The 20,063-nt window shown below is 41.9% G+C and overlaps 1 long non-coding RNA gene across 18 annotated transcripts in view; it reads right to left on the reverse strand.

Moving 5' to 3' along the window:
- The window catches only part of LOC110394168, a 120,837-nt gene that overhangs the window by 80,061 nt on the left and 20,713 nt on the right, over window positions 1-20,063 (reverse strand). For 10 of the 18 annotated variants that reach the window (XR_002435408.1, XR_002435405.1, XR_002435416.1 and 7 more), the window contains 2 exons: window positions 5,213-5,415; window positions 1,378-1,520 (listed from right to left, as the gene is read on the reverse strand). The exons of 2 other annotated variants lie outside the window; for them this stretch is intronic. This is a non-coding gene — a long non-coding RNA (uncharacterized LOC110394168). The remainder of the gene's footprint in view (window positions 1-1,377; window positions 1,521-5,212; window positions 5,416-20,063) is intronic. 6 more of the 18 variants (XR_002435413.1, XR_002435407.1, XR_002435406.1 and 3 more) reach the window with 2 other exon arrangements.

Raw genomic sequence — 20,063 nt, forward strand, 5'->3', positions numbered from 1 at the left:
AACTGCAATTACAGAAAAGCTAGTAGGTCAGTAGCAAAATACGAATTCCTGAACCATGAAATTGGAGAAGATGATGCTTTGCAAGTTCAGCAACGCAGTTTCTAAGGTTGGGATTCTAGACCGGTCCATCGGCGTATAGTGAAGCAGCACAACAAGTTTTAAAGTCCTTTTTAAGAAGAGAGTATGCAAAGAAATATGGTATACATGAACACGAAGTAAAGAGATCTATCCCTGTGTTGTTCTGTGGCCATGTATTACTGCACAAGATGGTTCCCTACATTCTACAGTATGTGACTTCAGAGGAACATAGGTTTGTCTAACAGGCATACATCATGTTGCTTGAATTTTGGACAAAGCACGTCAATTTTAGTTTTTACATTTTTGTTTATTTGCTTTGAGGTTTTTGGTTGGTGGTTGTCTTTTTGGTAACTAAATCCCTTTCATTCTTCAGACTGAGCTTTATGTGGTGCAATAAAGCAGCCAGATCAGACTGGTTTCTATACAGGCTGGTGACAAAGCTGCTTTCCTGTCTTACTGTGATTTTTTTTTTTGCATGAAGATCTGTTGACTGCTGTTTGGTGTTGTTCATAGATGGTGATGTTTCTGCACATTAGCAGGGTTACATAAAGGCTCTGTGTCCTCCCTGACTCAGCTAGGAGTGTGTTGATAGGACTGGAATGAATTGGGCTCTTCTGAATTGCTCAGGGATGATGGGACTACAGGAAGAGTTGGCAATGCCCCAGAGACACAGTGCTTGCAGAGAGAGTTAGAGCTAGCTTTTCTCTGGTGAAGGCCTGGTGATGTGCGTAGGGTGTAGCAACAGTTTTATATTGACATGGGATGATCTGGAAAGTTCAGTAATGGACACTGGTAATCTATAGCCTAGACAGGAAAGATGAATCCTTTGCAGCTAGCTACGCTATAGAAAGGAAAGAGACAATAAATATATAATTTAAGAAGGTATTAGAAAGCTAGGATTTCAAACTACCGATTTTGAAAATGTTTCTGCTTCCCTATTCTCTTCTGTTTTACATATCCCAGATCTGTCATACCTGTGAAAAAGGAAATAAGCATAAAAAATTCCTATCCTTTGGGAAAAATTGAGTTAGTGTAATGTAATATTCTCTAGCTAGCCATCAACAGCTTTAACAACTCCTTAGCTCTAACAGTTTCCTAATGCACTTTTTGAGGGAATATTTCTTGAGATGACATACGCTAATGATGGTTCTAGAGGCCCTGAGCATAGGTACTGAGGTTTTAAATGGTAGATAAATTAAGCTCTGTTGCATTTTGACACATCCAAGAATTATATACAGTTAAACCCCAGAAACTGAATGCAGTGATTAATACAGGTCCAAGCTGTCTTTGCAGACTTACGTTTTCTCTACAACGCATCTCTCCATTGAAGACAGTGTTGTTGGCTTTTGGTTTATTTTAAGAAAAATTCCTGGGGAGCTCTCAGTCCTCAGCTGGTGTGAATGAGACTAGTCACACACTTCTCATCTACAGTTCAAGGAGGCCTGCAAGAGACACAGAAGTTCCACTGCATCTGGCAATACAACTTGCATCCTCAAATTTGCCTTCAAAGCTGTAAATGCTAGGAACAAACTTTTATCCATGTATTTGTCTTGTTGCTAGAGTCACTCATGGTAGTTTACCTAAGGACATGGAAAATGCCTCATTTGTCAGTAGGGATCTGTGTTGCCAGAAACTAGCTTCCACTTCCCAGGTACCCAAAGTTGGTCTAGTAGAAGACATTAGAACCCAAAATTTTCTAATTTCTGACAAAGTGAATGATAGGTGCAAAGAAGAAAGCATGTTTCAACAGAGTAGCAAAGCAGAAGGATAAGAACAGAAACAGTAGGGTAGGACGGAGTTAACAGATCACATCTAAGACTGCGAGAAAAGAATCACATGCTGATCTGGATTAGCAGAAAGACCACAGTCTCACTATTTAAAAGGCTAAGGAAAATCTGGTTCAGAAAAAATGTAAGTGAATTAGGTAACAGAAAACATCTCCTTGGCCATTGGTATAGAAAGGAAGAAACACTAAGTGAAAAGGCCACCTTCAGATAGACAAACTCCAAACTTATGTTTAGAAGCTAAGCAAAAGAAGCATTTTGGTCTCAGTTTAATGCTGTCCCTGTGGGTAGCCCCATTTGTTTATTTTGCAGTGAACCTTCCAACATCCCCTTTGCACAAATCATCTGGCCTTCAAACTCTCGGGCACTGTCCTCTCTTCAACCACAAGTTGCCAGCTTCTTCACAAAGCTCTGGGCCTATTATATTTCAGCTTGCTTGTCATAGAGCCTAACAAGCTATTTCAATAGCTTCCTCACACTTGCGAGTTAGCGAGCTTTTAATGCTTCCTCACCCTTACTTAAAAGAGACTGCTATTGGAAAACCTAATACATTCAATATGACAGGGCAGGGTTTACAAATCTAGTTGTCTGGTTTCTATTGACATTTAAAAACAATGTTAGTGACAAAAATGTAATTATTCCTAAATGATGGAAACAAGGAGCCAGGCGTACTGAATGAACTTGTTTTGAACCTCTATTCATTTCACTTCAGATTTTGGCAGAGGTTTTTGCTGGTTTCTATTTTATCCTAACCAGTTTATCCATGTTCCAGACTTTATGTTCTGTGGTTGTCAAGCTTTTCTGTGGAATTCACCCATTGCCACAGAACTGTACTGGAGAAATCCGGCACACATCTGAAAAATAAAGCAATTGTCTTGTTCTCGCATGTACAGATCAAATTGAGAACATGTACTGAGCATATGCTGACAGAATGCTCTCTCCATCACTTTTCAGGCTGCCTTAAATTGCAGTTCTGAAAGGTGTGAACTACCTCATTTATCTCAGTTGGGGCTGGAAGGATTCCCCTGTTCCAATCTGTAGAATCTGCTGATTTGTACTGTGCCATGGAAATTCAGCATTTTTGCTACTAAATTCCCTCCTTTATTGCAAGCTAGTACTTTGTTTCCTTCCTCCAAGTTCTGCTGGAACTCATTTTAAATGTTAAAGAAAACTTTTTTACTCTAAGGATGATTAGACAGTGGCAGAGATTACTCAGAGAGGCTGTGAGCTTCCATTGTCAGCGAAACTCAAGAATACGGCTGGACAAGGTCTGGCCAATCTGCTCTACGCAACTCTGCTTTGCTTTGAGCAGTAGGGCTGGACTAGGCCATTTCCAGTGGCCTCTTCCAATCTCTGCAATTGTGTGAAGGAATTTCTCCATGGAAGGAGATGATTGCTTTATGGTAGCATTTGCTCTTCCTGTACTGTTCCATGGACACCTCCAACAAACACCAAGGGACCTAATTAATGCATACAAACCAAGCCCACAGGTGTCAGCTTACCACTTAATACACTGCCATACTGCAGCTAGGAAATGATACAGCAGCAAGGCCCTGTGAAACCATTAAAAACACTCTCCTGTCTATACGGAATGTTGCTAACATCTGTCTGGGTAGGATTCAGCTGAGTACAGCTGCCATAGTGAAAATCTGCCATCTCTACAGCCTCAAAGCTGTGTTTTGATGCAGGATGACTCAATGCAGAAAGCATTGCAGATCCTGGACCAGTCATGTGTTGGCAAAAGCTCTTGCCACAAAGAGGTCCACAAACAACTATCTTGACTGGACTAATTTCTAGTTCTTCATACCTTACAAAATCTTCAATATCTTTATTGATGACCTGGATGAAGGCACTGAGAGCACCCTCAGTAAGTTTGCAGATGACACCAAGCTGGCAGGAAGTGTCGATCTGCCTGGGGGTAGAGAGGCCCTACAGAGAGATCTGGACAGGCTGGATCTCTGGGCTGAAGCCAATGGGATGAGGTTCAACAGGACCAAGTGCCGGGTCCTGCACTTTGGCCACAACAACCCCAGGCAATGCTACAGGCTTGGGGCAGAGTGGCTCGAAAGTTGTATGGAGGAAACGGACCTAGGGGTATTAGTCGACGCTCAGCTGAGCATGACCCAGCAATGTGCCCAGGTGGCCAAGAAGGCCAATGGCATCCTGGCTTGTATCAGAAATAGTGTTGCCAGTAGGAGTAGGGAAGTCATTCTCCCTCTGTACTCAGCCCTAGTGAGGCCCCACCTCGAGTACTGTGTCCAGTTTTGGGCCCCTCACTGCAAGGAAGACATTGAGGCCTTGGAGCGTGTTCAGAGGAGGGCGACGAAGCTGGTGAGGGGTCTGGAGCACAGGCCTTATGAGGAGCGGCTGAGGGAGCTGGGATTGTTCAGTCTGGAGAAGAGGAGGCTCAGGGGAGATCTTATCGCTCTCTATAACTACCTGAAGGGAGGTTGTGGTGAGCTGGGGGTCAGCCTCTTCTCTCTTGTAACTAGTGACAGGACGAGGGGGAAAGGCTTCAAGTTGCGCCAGGGGAGATTTAGGCTGGACATTAGGAAATACTACTTTTCTGAAAGAGTGGTCAGGCGCTGGAATGGGCTGCCCAGGGAGGTGGTGGAGTCACCGTCCCTGGAGGTGTTCAAGAAACATTTAGATATAGCGTTGGGAGACATAGTTTAGTGGGGTTGGTGGTGGTAGGTGGATGGTTGGACTAGGTGATCTTGTAGGTCTTTTCCAACCTAGCTCATTCTATGATTCTATGATTCTATGAAGACAAGAAAGAACTGAGACTTGTATAACAACAACATAAGGCACCTCTGCCTACTTTCATCTCCACGCCACCCACTCACAATATATCTCTTCTACCATGTTTATGTTTTGCCTTAAACTCAGTTTGGACTCGTGCTGGACAGATTTAGACAACTAAAACTTAGAAGCTTAACGTCAGCTATTCAGCTGGGCTCCCCTTACAATGAACCAATGAAACAGATATCCCATAAGAACAAGACTTCATTTTCTAGGATAAGTATTTGAGACAGGTGGAATACAAAGATTCTAGATAGGTTTGCTGTTCTCCATTGGCATTAAAAGAAACCTAGACATGCAAATTTCAGGAATCAAAATTTGTTTAAGAGGAATTCTCATAAGATTACTGGTTTTTTGGAACAGCACTTTCTACGGCAGGGACTCACTTTGTCAGCGTATTCCCTTACCGTCATGGTACAAATATGCATAGTATTATAAATGCAGTTATTTGTCACAGTGAATGCTTTTAAGTTACTACACAACTTTTTCTTCTAGAGTGAAACAAGGTGAACTGAAAAGCATATTAGCAATTAAATGTTTTAGTCTACCTTAGAACAGCTTGAACAAGTATTCCAGTATCTCCTTTTGGTTGTAGTTGACAAAACGAAAGCAAAGGCTGGTCAGCACATTTTCCATCATAATCTAAGAATAAGCAGGTAGGGATTACAAAGTATTTCAGCAGTCACCACCACAAGCTTTAAAGTGGACTGAAGCAAATTCAAGATAAGTTTCATCAATCGCTGGAAGTGGACTGAAAAAAAAAGTTCAAAGCCATTAAGAAATGAAAGCTACTTGTGAGGTACTTCGACACGAGAAGTTCCCAAACTGAATGAAACATGAAACTTGCTGGAAGAGTAGGGCAGAATTAGGAATCAAAAAGCTTTTCACCCAATTTTGTCTCTTACACACCAGAAGGATTATCTTTTATACCCTTTGTGCCTTTGTTTCCACATCTGTAATTCATGTTATGTGTAGCCTGCAACAGTTATCCCACAAGGATACTGAAAAGCTTAAATGCTCTTTGAGATCCAAGGAGAGCTTCTAGAACTACAATTATAAAAAGCATGTGCACTTAACACTGACACCTCCAAACAGTATCTCAACATCAGGAAAGACAGCCTCCAGACATGAGCCCTCAGAGCTGGAACTGAAGTAACTTGCTCTCAAGCTCGAGGCTTTGTGAAGCCTGGAACCTCTCTCTGCTTCCAGTAGTGTGCACAGACACCCTGCATTACTAGGCTATTAATCAATGCCTAAAGGCAAAACAAAAACCTGTGTTCAGACTTCACACAGCCGCAACTTCTTCCACCTAAACCCCAGAGGTCCAAAAATATCTTTGATTAGTAGGAACAAGTGTTCCATGAGTAACTAATCCATAGAGGAGTAAGTGCAAGAGCATCAAAGTGTCCATAAACACTCAAATCACTCAGCACAGCTAGGCATTCAGCCTGAAAGAATGTAGCCTATTTCACTGAGAAATTATGCACTGTGAACAAACCAGTCACTGAGTGCACCAAAGGTGAGGCAAAGAAACACATCACTGAAGCACTATTTTTCATTCCCACCAGTTTAACTCTTATCTTCATACAAATACAGTATGAAAAATAAGGTACTTTGGTTACCATAAAAAAACACTCCAATATAAAACATTAAGTAATGGTGTCCTTAAGCTGGATCGGGAGTCCCATTTCCTTAAAGACTTTGTTAAGTGTGAAGCTGTCAGCAGCATTAGTGTTCACTAACAACACAACAAATTTTGTCCCATTTATAACAGGCTGTCATGCTTTCACTATCTGTGAAAAGCCAATGTAGTCAAGCCATGGGAAATACAAGAAAATTACTGGAATTAGCAGGGGTGTATACGTTTCTGGGTTTCTAGGAAGGCTGAAGTAGGAGAATTTCACAGATGTGGGGACTTTTGAGAGCATTCCAATTGAAACAAACTTGCAACAAACCCTGTGGAGAGGTTCATTCAACAGGATGAGCTAACCAAGAAAACAGTCATTTCTGGCTAGTTGCATCAATATTAGCAGCAGCTGTGAACTCAGTAAACAGCTCTGTTTTCTGGTTGTCAAAGAGCTGCTAAAGCAGATGTGAAACTCATCAAAAATAGGTCACAAGCAGAGAACATGCAAGGGAATGCATCAATACCAGAGTGATCTGAAAATAAGCAATGCTGGATTATCTCAGTAGCGTTTATTACCCCCAGACTGTACCTAACACAGAACTATAACCAGTAACTCTTTAATGTGATTGCTATGATAGGACCTTCCTCGTAGCACGCTGGGTGAATAAGGGTGTGGTGCTTTCAGCAGCTGAAGTACCAGACAGAAGAAATGGTACTGAATTACTCTGCTTTCTTTTGAATTAGGTTTTCTGAGGAAGGTTTTCATTCCTGTCCTTCTTCTCAAACTCTATAATTATCTCAGACTGAGGTACTGCAATAAGCCAAACATGGAATTCGCCACAGTTTATTTTACTTTTGCCACTACAAACAGATTACAAGTTCACTCTGTCCGATAGGCAACCCTCCAGCGACAGCCATTCCTTCATGGACAGGAATCGTGGCCAACACGGCAATTACTATCTCCCCCTCCTGGCCCACGGGACCCACTTCCTCAGAATTCCTCCATATGGAAATTCACTTGGATCTACTTCTAGGACTCTTGCAGCATGTAAAACACTTAACTTCCTTTATTGTCAGGTATATAAAGGCAGAAGACTTAACTCTAAAGGAAGCTGGCTAAGGAAAATAACATGCTTCATCTACAACAGGACTAAACAAGGAACCTGTATGCCCTGCTATTGTTGTGCCAAGCCTCCATGGCCATCCTTCACAGTGCAAGCGTGAGACTGTCTTTGGCCAAATGCCTTCAACAAGCTGGGTCGAAGCCCCATAGCCTGAAGCAGACTCAAGTACTTCCGCAGTCAGTCAGTTACCAGGCGAGAACAGACATTCTCTCCTCTGATTGTTTCCACTTCCACTACAATGGCAGATTTTACCTCCAACACCTAATGACATCATATAATTAAACACTAGTAAGAAGGAGCTAGTCAAACAAACAAACAGAAAAGCTATTGTTGGTCTGCAAGTTAATGTCAACTCATGTTCAACTGGGAGAAAACAGGTCTTCAGGAAGCATTCAGAAAAAATACCCCTTCATTTAAAGTAGCAGCAGCTCAAAATAAAGTGTTGAAAAAATAGAAACAGTAAAGAGACTTCACTTTGTTGATGTGCCAAACCAGCAACCAGGTTTCCAGAATTTCAGAAGAGAGGGAAGAGAGGGGGGAAAAGAATACACATCCAACTTAAATGAAATCCTGTGACTTATTTCAGTTGGAAGCCTCTGCTGAGCCAAATGCATGTGCATTTTAGCATGCATTTCCTATAGCACAGAACCTAGGATGAAACATGGTAGTTGATTGGCATATTACAACTAGTGTCAAAACTATCAGTAATAATAATTTTGTTTAAATGGCTATGTAAGGCTTTTTTTATTAAATGAGGTGTTATATCCCATAGCCACAGATGTGGATCTTGAATGTCCATTTATGATACTGCACTATGCTATTTAGAACTTGTCTCTAGAAAAAGATGAAGAGGATGAATAGAAAAACATTACTTTCCTATGAGGTCACAAAAGGATCACCTCATTCTTTCAGAAGAAATCAAACCACGCACATCCACAAATTTCTTGCCCATAATGCTCCCTGCCCTCCTCACAGGGCAGCACATTAAACACATTTGGCTGCTGCTCTTTGACTGCTGGCAGTGCTTTCATTCCGGGGTGATACAAGTTTGTAAAGTAGGGTGGATTTAAGCTTTTGCTGACAAATTGTTTGAGAAGGTATTTTCTGTCCCAGTAGGCTGCAGTTAAGGGCTAAGCTCTCATTTTAAAAACTGAGCAAATAGGTATAGCGCAGGGAAATAAGACGGTAACTATTTCTGAAAGCCTGGCACAAGTTCAGTTTATGCAAGACATACAGATGTTCCATATTTGGAGATTAAAGATGAAAATTCTCATCTTTGCATTTTGCACTTGTCTATTTGGTTTACCAATTCTTTTTGGCCTGAATGAACTTTTACGTATATGAATTCTGACTGAATCCAGCAAACTCAAATAAATCCCAATGCAAACACAGGACTGTCAGCTCTTGAGGCCTGGCTCAGAATTCGGGGCTTTTGACACTCAAACTGTTTCCTCAAGTTGCTTTGAGATGTATTCGGGCTGGACTCGAACTCCATGAGCCACTTCAACAGATTTTTATTTACTTCAGTGACAGAAATCCTTCTTCAGAGATAACTCACCCACTGTTAGTCATCAGATTCTCAGCTACAGTCAGACACTAAGTTGCTTTTTGTACAGCAATCTGTTGATAGACTATTTAAACTGGTGCTTCCCCCAAATTTCCACTCGTTGCAGCACGTTTTGAAAATTTGAAAAGGCTTATTTCAACTTGCCTGCAATGATCTCTGTATGTCTGGTAGGAAGCATAAGGAAGTGAATGACTAATCACATTCTTCCTAGTAATTGAGAAGTGTTGATGAATGCCAGGAAACATTGTAATAATTATTGAGGAAAAAAAAAAGCAATACTTTGGAAGCCTGACTGCTTTCAGTAGAAGCAAAGTAATTACATCTTCTAATTAGACACTGCTTTTAAAAAGAAAAAAAAAAATCAAAACACAGTATACTTAACGCAATGTCCGTATGTAGGTGCAAGATTCATAAGCTGAGTACATACACCTATAGTACAATCATTCACCATCACAGCAATCCCAGCAGTTTTATCTCAAAATTGGTAATTAATGTAGAAATAAACATAGTCAATTTGTCTTCAATACACATCTTCCAGTCTCTCATTCACTAAGCAGCACTGCCCTTCAAATGCTAACTTCGGTGCAATATTACAAAATTATGTTTCCACATTTCACCACCTTTTTGAAATACAGAATTGTGTAAGGGACTATCATTAGGCTGGGAGAAGTGATCCTTGTTTTCTATGCATCACTGGTGAGGCTGTATCTAAAATATTTTATCCAGCTCCTGGATTCCCAGTACAAGAAAGATACAGATTTTCAAGTATGAGGCCAGTATAGGGCCACAAAAATGATAACAAGACTGGATATAGCCTCTCACTGAGAGATGCTGAGAGAGTGGGGAATGTCCACTCTGGAAAAGAGATGGTCCAGCAGCTATGTTGCCAATATCTATAAATACATGATCTGAAAGAATGAAGAGGGAGCCAGGCTCCTCTCAGCAGTGCCAACGGACAGGGCAGTGGGCACAAACTGAAAAACAGAAGGTTGCATCTGAACACAAGAAAACATTTTTCTTTAAGAAAAATATCTATTTGCATATACTGAGAGTAGTCAAAATCTGGGACAGGTTGCTCAGAGAAGTAGTGGAGTCTTCATCTCTAGAGATATCCAAAATAAATCAGGCATGGTCCTGGACAACCTGTTGGAACTGGCCCCACTTTGAGTGCGGATTGGACTACAAGATTGAGAATTCCCTTCCATCTTAACATTTGTGTAATCCTCCAATCTCATTTCAGAGGTCAAGTGAGATAAATTTCATCCTCATATTTTCTATAGTTATTTGGCTTAATGGCTGTTCAAGGTCTCATGCCCAATGTGGATTATAGATTTTCATGACTTGGAACAAGTTCTTTTATGTTTGGGTTTTTTTTTCATGTTTTGGAGAGCTAATAGAAACTGAAAAGTTGGAGTTTTAGAAGGAAATTTGAAATTTTCTTCACAAATGCTCAAAACTAACAACGAACTGTTGTTACCCTCTGTGATATCTGTGTTCCTGTATAGTGATAATATTAAAAAAGAAGTAGAGACATAGCAAAGCCATTCCAGAAGGTAAATAGTTCTCTACTGTATTTAAAGCTTCTGTCAGAACAACGAAATTGTAACAAACACATAACATTTCTCTACAAAAACTCTGCAAAAGGAGAAAAATAAGAACATGTCAGGAGGGACAATTATGACTATTCTTTTACTTTCAAAGTGTCATCAATTGGTAATCTTATTCACTACAGAAGAAAGTTCAGTATATTCAACAGCATTGCCTGGAGAATTGAAGCCTATCAAAACTAAAACTGAAACATGAATTTAATAGATGATGAGATTATCTCAGGGCTCACCTTTAGGGGCAGAATGCCAAGAGACCATATAACTAAGGCTGTTGAAAGATGTGCATCTTGAGTTATCTGTAGGTAGTCACATCACAAGTCGGAGTGTAACAGCGTTAAGTATACAATGAGCAACTAGAGTACCTGATGGCATTTCAGAAATGGAGGACAAGGTTCAAAAGAAAAAACCATTTCTAACTGGAAAATACAAGCTTATGCTAATACATTCAAAGTTATAAACTAAGAAATCATTCAGAGTTCTGACAAATTTATTATGTCATATCAGATTAAGGTACTGAAAGCCTGCAAAACCAAAGCAGTTTAAGAAATATTTAGTGTGATAGCCATGAGGTCCTTCTCAGAGAATTTGAAAAATTCTGCTTTTTAAAAGGAAAACATTCAGGGCTGCTCACACCTATTATAAAAACATTACTGATGAGATTAAAGAAAAATGAGTGGCTAGGATGCTAGTTTGATATTTGAGACTCTCTCTGCTCTTCTACAACTCTTCCGTACAGATGATCTAGTCTTTGTGTAACTTTCACATTCATAACCTGCAGTTAGCAGGGCTTCTTGTATCACATTAACAACAATCAGGTTTGCCGAAGCTCAGTACCCAACCTGACTTCAAACACTTCCAATGATGGGGCATCCACAGCTTCTCTAGGCAACCTGTTCCAGTGCCTCACAACTCACCATGAAAAATGTATCCCTTATATCCAGTCTAAATCTATCCTCTCTCAGTTTAAAGTCACTGCCTCTTGTCCTGTCACTTCAGACCCTGGAAGTTGTCCACATCTGCCAGACAAATGGGCGTGACCTAGATAAACAGTGAGGGTACAGCAGAAACTTGAAAGAGTCCATAGGAGTATGGCAAAGTATGAAAAAGGCAAAGATCAGAAACACTTCCTTCGCCTTCATCATCTTGCTTCCCTTGGACCCCCCAAACTCTCCCTCAGATGTGGTCATAAGATGACTCCAGAGCATAGGAAAAAACAGCGGAGTACAAAAATAAAAAAAAAAAGATAACAGCCACGACAAAATACACGAACATTTACAGCAATTGTGTAGACTGCTTTCTTTCCCATTCTTCCCCTGAGCAGTATTATTTATCTAAAGCAGCACCTTTACATAGCAAGTTCTATCCTTTTTCTTCTGGATTAAGTACAAAAGTCCAGCTACCGCAGAGACTGTCCCAGAAAACAGTATCAGAACAAAACACAAAAGTAGTAACAAGTCATTTCCCCGTTGCAGCAATTGTATTTGCTTAAATAAGTTACAAAAACTCAGAATGAAGCACAAGGTAAAGGACGTTATGCAACAAGAATGTAACAGGCAGATACATCACTAAACTAAAACTAAAAAAGCTGCATATAAAATTGAAGATTAAATGTTGTGCCTGGTGGGTTGCACAGCAATATGCCAACAAGAAAAAGAAATAACTACCGAAATGGCTAGGATGCTAAAAATGTCAACACAGGGCTTAATATGTGGCAAGAAGACAAGCTAAACAAAACACTAAGATGCATATAGATATATCAAATCTATCTTCGAGAATAAAAGTAGCTAAGATCAGCACATGAACAGCAGCCTGAAGGGTACTCTTCAGTTAGACAGTCAAAGACAATCAGACGCTGCCTGGACCCTCTAGGGTAAGACTTAGTTCAGGCTCACAGCTCCCGCTCTGCAGTCCCGCCCTACAGACCAGAACAGCAAGAACAGCAGACATGGCAAGAACAGCCTAAAATGCCAGCATAAGACCCATAACTGAAGCACAATTACAACAGAATTGCTTGTTCCTGTGTGATCTCTTAAGTGCATGTGGAGACACAGCAGGATCAATTGGGCATGTCAATTTTGTATCGTGTCTGCTGTAACGTTCACACAACCATAGGACTGAGAAGAAAACATACCAATTACACACTGTGATGGCAGCTCATAAAAGTCCATTTTCAATTGTCGTGTGAAACTTCTAACTCAACTTGGGAGCTAGGAGCAGGAGGAAGTGAGAAGCAATGGGTTATCATTCATAGCAAGCAACAGTACCAGAGGGAATGGCCTCAAGTTGCGCCAGGGGAGGTTCAGGAAACACTTCTCTGAGAGAGTGGTCAGGGGCTGGAATGGGCTGCCCAGGGAGGTGGTGGAGTCACCAGCCCTGGAGGTGTTCAAGAAATGTTTAGATGTTGTACTGAGGGACATGGTTTAGTGGGAGATATTGGTGATATGTGGATGGTTGGACTGGATGATCTTAGAGGTCTTTTCAAACCTTGGTGATTCTATGATTCTATAGCTGTCGGCTTCCCCTTCCCACCACTGGCACATCAACACATTTGCAGACTGGTTGCTTGGTCCATAAAAGAGCAGAAGCAATGCCTTGTCAGACCATACTGAATTCCAGTTTCAACCCAATCACTGCCCCTCAGCAAAGCAAGGCAGACCTTCGAGGCTGGCACACCAAGAAGAAATGTGCTGACTGCCACCAAAAGAGCTTTCTGCCACTCAAAGCATGCAAGTGTCATATGAAATGTACACATTGTTGCAGGCTTTGCTATGAGAAATCTTTCTGAAAATTACCAGTGTAGAAGGAAAAAAAATGCATGTATCTAGATTCCTTTTTTTTTTTTTTTAAATACTAGAGACTAACTGCACAGTGAAAGCCCTGCTCAAGCCCTAAGCAACACATTGAGGGATACAGATTCACTTTAATTTTATTAGGATAGTTACTTGAAATAAGGTGATTGAGGAAGAGGTTTCATCTAGGGATAAAAGCGCTGCTATTTCTTCCTCCAATTTAAGATGTTGCTGTAAGGATGCCAGCCTGAAAGAACTAAGCTATAATAAATGTAGCAAAGCTCCCAATGATTTCATAAGCGTGTGCTGCAGGCATTCAGAGGAGATATAATCATTAGGTGTCATGGTGGCAACTGTGTGATACTTGTATCCACTTTGGTGCAGCAAACTATGAAACACGAAGATGAATTAGATGGAATACAAAAAGGGGCAGAGAGGCTGAAAGGGTTTAGAAAACATGAATAAGAAGGGAAGGTTAAAACAATTGTTTGTTTAGTCAGAAGTGAGGAGAGATGTCCCCAAGAAATAGAAGGGTTTTTTGGTGGCTTTTTGAAGCAAATAAAGACTTTGCAAGTTTCTTTATTCACATAGTACCATTAGCATGATTTGTAGTAAAGAGGATTTAGTTAATGATCAGGGGAAAAACCTTTCTAACAGTAGGTGTAATTACACACAGCGGGCTACTCAGGGGGTCCTGGCATCCTTCTCATTGCAGACTTTTTAAGTTAGAAAGGAAAGACAGGGGGAAAAAAAGCGAAAAGCGTGGAACTCCGCAGCCGCGCTCAGCCCCTCAGCGCCGCGCTCGGGCGGGCCCCAGGCAGCGGCGCAGCGGCAGCACCGCGCCCCCTGGCGGCCGCGCCCCGCCACCGCCTCTCGGCTCCCGCCTTCCCCTCCCGTCAGGGAGCGGCGGGCCTGCTCCTCCTCCCGCTCCGCCTGCTGTAAGGCAGGAGATTTCAGATCATTCCATGCTTGTAGCACTAAACATGCAACCCTCATTTTCCACACTTCTTAATTACTTTGCATCCAACTGATCTCCTATTTTCAAGGCCTTCCCAAAGAAAGTGCATTTGTGAGAATTTTCGTACATACATCTTATAAACCACAGTTTGATTTAGCTTAAGCACATCTATACCCTGTCATTCCCCACCTCTGATTTACTCTCTGTGCTTTCTGCTAAGTGCTGCCTGCATGCCTACCAGAGTAAAGGGGCCCTTCCTCCCATAGCACAGAACCAAAGGCTGCTTACAGACAAACCAATTTGGGCAAGAAGATAAGCCATTCATCTTGGCATTTGCCAGCCATCTCTAATTCTAAAGAGCACTCAACAGTGGTAAGAAAACTAAAACAAGGAAAAACATCCAGATGTTGTATTTCATACTCCAGGTCTTAGTATTTTTTTATGCTTCCAGAAGAGATTGGCTCTGAAAACCTTAGCAGAACCTGTGCTTCCCTACCATTTGTCCACAAATAACTGTGAATAGAGAGCAGGCCCACTTCCTTGTGGCTCTAAGGTAAGTTGCACTCAGGCAACTAAGAGATCTCTGAAAGAACTGGGAAGCCTAAAAAACCTGCTGAAGTTTTTTTGGAGAAAAACTATACTTACACTCAGATGGGTGAAATTAAAAAGGACAGTGGTACAACATTACAACAAAGCAAGTGAAAGCAGCTTGTCAACTCCTAGCAGGAGCAACTCCACCAGGACTTTGAGTGGGCTGGAGAGGAGATAATATATTAGCAACCAATAGATTTCCTTACATTAACTGTCCTGGTTTCAGCTGCGATAGAGTTGATTTTTTCCTTTATAGTGTCTAGTATAATGCTATATTTTGCTTTTGAGAAAAACTAACATTGATAGCACACGGATGTTTCAGTTGTTGCTGGGCAGTGGCCGCACAGAGCCAAGGATGCTTCAGCTTCTCATACTGCTCTGCCAGCGAGGGGCTTGGGGGGCACAAGGAGCTGGGAGAAGACAGAATCGGATCAGCTGACCCAAAGTGCCCAAAGGGCACATTCCATACCATATGACAGTACGTGAAAAAAAAAAAAAAACTATAAAACTGGGGAGAGTTGGCAGGAGAGGTGGGGAGCAGCCACTGCTTGGGGACCAACTGGGCATCAGTGGTAAGCCATTGTGCACCACTCATTTTGTAATTTACTTTTCTATCCTCTTCTTCTGTCTTAGTAAATAGCTTTGATTCCAACCCACAAATTCTATTTTGTTGGGTGGTTAGGTTTTTTTTTTTTTCTTCCAATTTTCTCCCCCACCCCAGTGGCTGTGCAGTACTTTGCTGCCTGCTGGGTTAAACCTCAACACTAACCAAAGCCAGGTCCCACAGATTCTGGTTCTGATACAGAGAAGGCAGAGCTATCTTGGCACTGAATGCCAGAGACCCTACAGTATTATTTGATCTTCAAGATCTAAAGATAGGAAAAAGTCCAACCACATAACTGTCAACTTTTTACGCTTTACAAGCCTCAGCATTTTCTAACAGCTGAGGACTCCTGCATAGTAGATATAAGCTCCTACAACAAACATCTTGCCTCTCTTACTTACATTTCCAGTATCCTTCAGAAATCATCTCAGACCTTCAGAAGTTCTTGCACCACTTTTCCAGACATGTATATGCTTCACAGCCTTGAAAATCTAGCACAACCAGACAGGCAGCCAGAGTCAGTCTTTGAACCTTCCTTGTGAACGGCACAATTTAACTGCATCCCTTTTATTTATGTTTTGATTTAAATGAGGTGCCTTTCTGACAGAACAGGGAGGATTTACAGAGAGATGTAAAGTATCTGCTCAGCTCTTCCCCATCATCTGGAACATGCTGGCATGGAGCCCTGCAGAAAGCACCAGAGCTTTGTTGTTGTTCTGCACCCTTTGCGAGCAACATCCTTCTGGTCAGTGCTGATCATATCCCAGGTGTATGAATGTGATCTTCATAGGTAATGCTGAGGTAACACAGCCTGACATTATACAATATCTACAGAAGTACATACCTATTTACACCGATCATAAATCAGTGACCAAGACAGTTAAAAGCTTACACAATTCTCCTAGTACAGGCACATATTGAACCTATTTCCAAACTCCCAACAGCAGTGAACTATATGACAAAAAGACAGGTTGAGAAGAAAAGGACAGATAAACCAGGTTGTTCTATATTCTGCACAATACAGAGTAGCATCTTTTTTTTTTTCCTCCAGACATGTGGCATTAAATAAAGACATACCTATGAATGTAAAACAATGTGAACCATCACTTTGTTACTAGACACTTGCGTGACACATGTCAGAAAGAACAACACTTTAAACACAGAAAAAAGTGATTCTACAGCTCTAACAGCTTGTTTCCTGTCTTCAGGTCCTGTTTGTAACAGCCAAACTCTAAGGCTGGATAATAATTGGATTTCTCTGGACACCATTCTCTGCAGTGCACTGCTTTCCTTTGTCCTCTCACCAGAGCATTGTTAGCTCACCAGGTATTCCCAAAATGCCCATGTGCTTTCTAACTGAGCAGTTTGCAGTACTGTTCTCACCAACAGGACAGCCAGACAGAACATCTTTCTCCTTCTCTCTATTAAGGCACATTACTCAGCAATATCCTTTGGCTGAAGACAGCAGCCTTTCATCCAGGCACTGATTTATGTAAGATTTGGGTAACAGTTTGGAAATGCTTCTTCCCTAGAAAGATCCTTAAAAAGCTCATGTCTGTTACATTTCAGCTCCTACCTGTTCGGCACAATAATACCAAAATGCAAATTCTGTTCAAGGGCTGAGCATGTTGCAGCTGTAGACAGAGGCAGAATCTTCTTGTGGGAAAAGACAGCCATTCTTCCCAAAGGGAAGGCAGTTCCTGGACAACACATTGGAGAGTAGACTTCACACCTACACGTGCCCTGTACATACAGCTCAGCTGGGAGATCAGAAAAGTACCCTGAGAAATACCCCTGACAATCCTTGTAGTAATGAGTCATTTTCTAAAGCACACAGTGAAACACTGCCAGCTTTTTTTTTCCCCCCTCTTGTCATCCTAAGTGTTTGCGGATGAAATCATTCTGAGTTGGGCAAGCAAAGTACACTTGCACATTTACGAATTATCCAGCTAATTTGTACCCAGTTCACAAACAAAAGCAGATCCCTTCCCACAACAGGAATTTCTCTCATGTACTTAGAGATGAATAACCAGAGACGTAACCTGCTATTTTAGAGTCACAAATCAAATTATCACTTGTGCAAAAGGAAGGCTTGGAGCTTGCCTCCATCAAGGGCAGAGACTTCAAGGCTACACCAAGGAACTCCTTCAGCCTCCACAGTTTGTCCATTCAGAATGCAGTCTCTAAAGATTTGCCAGTATAGGCTGATGCAACTGCACAGCATTCCCTGTTTAGTAAATATTGACTGGCTAACCTGTAAGATTGGTGCAGGACATATTAAAAGTCCTCTAAATGCCAAGTGTGTAGCCCCTGTTACAACTTCTTCAGCTACGACCTCATGGCTGCATTTCTGGCATAGTCTAGAGCTATGCTCAGCTGTTTGGCCCATGCTTATACGCTAGCCATGATAGTGTAAGACCCAGACATGTTCCATCCCTCCCACACACTCACTCACATTTGGTTTCCCATGCAGATAATGCTTGTGCACAAGTGGCAGAGAAGCCACACTCGTCCCAGTTTCAGGCTGCACAGAGGACAATCTTTACAGTCTAGAAACAGATTTTAAAAAGGCCAGGGACTTGGCATTCAGTAAGATTTATGGTCACCAAAGGCATCCTTTGGTCTGGGATTCCTAAAATATTGCAACAGTCCCTGAAAATGCTGGGACCAGCTGCCTAGAAAGTGCTGAACAAGAGTTATGGTACAACTATAAAAGCAAAGCAGCTCCCAGGGCCCGGAGCACCGGGAGATGGTACTTCCTACATATGAAACAAATAACAGCATGAGTCAGGAAGAGAGCAGTGAAGACGTGTGAGACAGGGGGAATTCCTTCCTGAACAAAAGAACAGAAAAATAGCCCAGATCTATATGAACCCTAGAAGAGACAACTACAGAAAGGACCGCCTGGTTTCATACTCTCTTCCATAAACTCTCTTAGTTCTTAAGATGGCAGAGCTGCTAAAGCAACTAGGGGAAAAAAAAAACCTGTTTAATATATAGAATTATGCTGTAGTAATTTATTTTTCTCTTTACCTTCGCTTTCTGTTTTGTAATTAAACACTTCATTCTGTGCTGTACTAGAATCAGTGCTTTCATTTTAAGCACAGTGACAGAAGTGACACAAGCAAGCAGCACCTCTAAATAGCGCAGTGCCACAGGCTGCTCAAGAGCCTGAAGGCACCAAGCCGTATTCCCCATCTCACCAGCAGTGCTAAGTGTGCAGATACAGATCGGTTTTCCTCTGCTGGGTGTTAACCAACACCTTCTTCTCCCTCGGCCCTTCAGCAGCAATGAGACAGCTGCCAGCCTCCTGTCACCACAGATACCTTGCCCGCTGTCTAATTTTCAAGAAGCAAACAGAGCCTAACTCTGCCCTCCTCTGGGTAAAGCATGGGGAGTGATGCACACTTATTAAACACCTCATTTAAAATCAAATCCTTTGCCACAAAAATGCTTCCTAACTAATGACATTTTGTGTCAGACATCACTGCCACAGATCCGTAACCCGGAAGAGACCAGCTGCAAGGGAAATATTTGCCCCCAGCTTTCAGACAAGCAGCCTGTCTCTGTGCTATCTGTCTGCTCCAAAGCTTCAAGATAGCGATGGAAAGAGGGGGAGGAAGAAAAAGCCCTCTAAGGTTCTCCCACGCTAATTTTAATACAGAGCATGCTAGCTGTTTGGCTAGGCATTTGTAACAGCAGAGATTAACCAGGATCTGCAGTAGCACAGACAAGGACATGCATGTGTTCTGCCACCTATAAATAGGATCTCCACTTAACAAAAACACAACCCAAACAGCCAGCTGCTAACAACAGGACCACAGAGTCTAGGCAGCAACTGAAAGGAACACTTGTTTGCTGAATAGAACTGTGCAGCCTACTCATGCTTCAATTGGCAAAAATGATGTACAGATGAATGTTTGATGAGAAGTAATAGTATTAACATGGTCTCTGAAAAGCCAGGAGGGAGATATGCTAAGCAAGAAAATGTACTTTGAACTGCATGACTGTGAGCAGGGCTTTCAAAAAGTGAGCTTTTTTCCCCTCATAATGGCCACTGGCACCTTCAGCAAGAACAGCAAGCAAGGACTGACAAGCAGCAAGGACAGGAAAGCCACTACCATGCACAGAGCCCAGCTTTGCCCTGGAGAAATGCAGGTTTGAGTCTCAGCTCTGTCACAGATTTCCTATGTGATGAGTTGCACAACGGCACTAGAGATGTAACAGTTCCCTACCTACAGGGCTATTTCAAGGATGAATGTATTGAAGGTAGGACAAGCCAAATTGTTTCCCTAGCTCTAGATACAGTCCTTGCAGAACACATTTGAGACAGAGAAGAGGACTGAAGACAGAAGCTTGTTTTGCAAAACCAGTGGAGAAACTTCGTTCTCTGGTGATGTTATGAAGAGGTGCTGGGAGTGTGCATAAATAAATTCTCACTGGGCAAAAGAGGAGAAGCAGCAGACACTTGCCAGACTACTACTCAAAAGCTCTATGGAAGCCAAGTCTTCCAGGTTTGAAGCAGCAGCCCC

The sequence above is a fragment of the Numida meleagris genome, chromosome 2 (assembly GCF_002078875.1).
Source record: "Numida meleagris isolate 19003 breed g44 Domestic line chromosome 2, NumMel1.0, whole genome shotgun sequence".
In the NCBI taxonomy this organism is placed as follows: Eukaryota; Metazoa; Chordata; class Aves; order Galliformes; family Numididae; genus Numida; species Numida meleagris.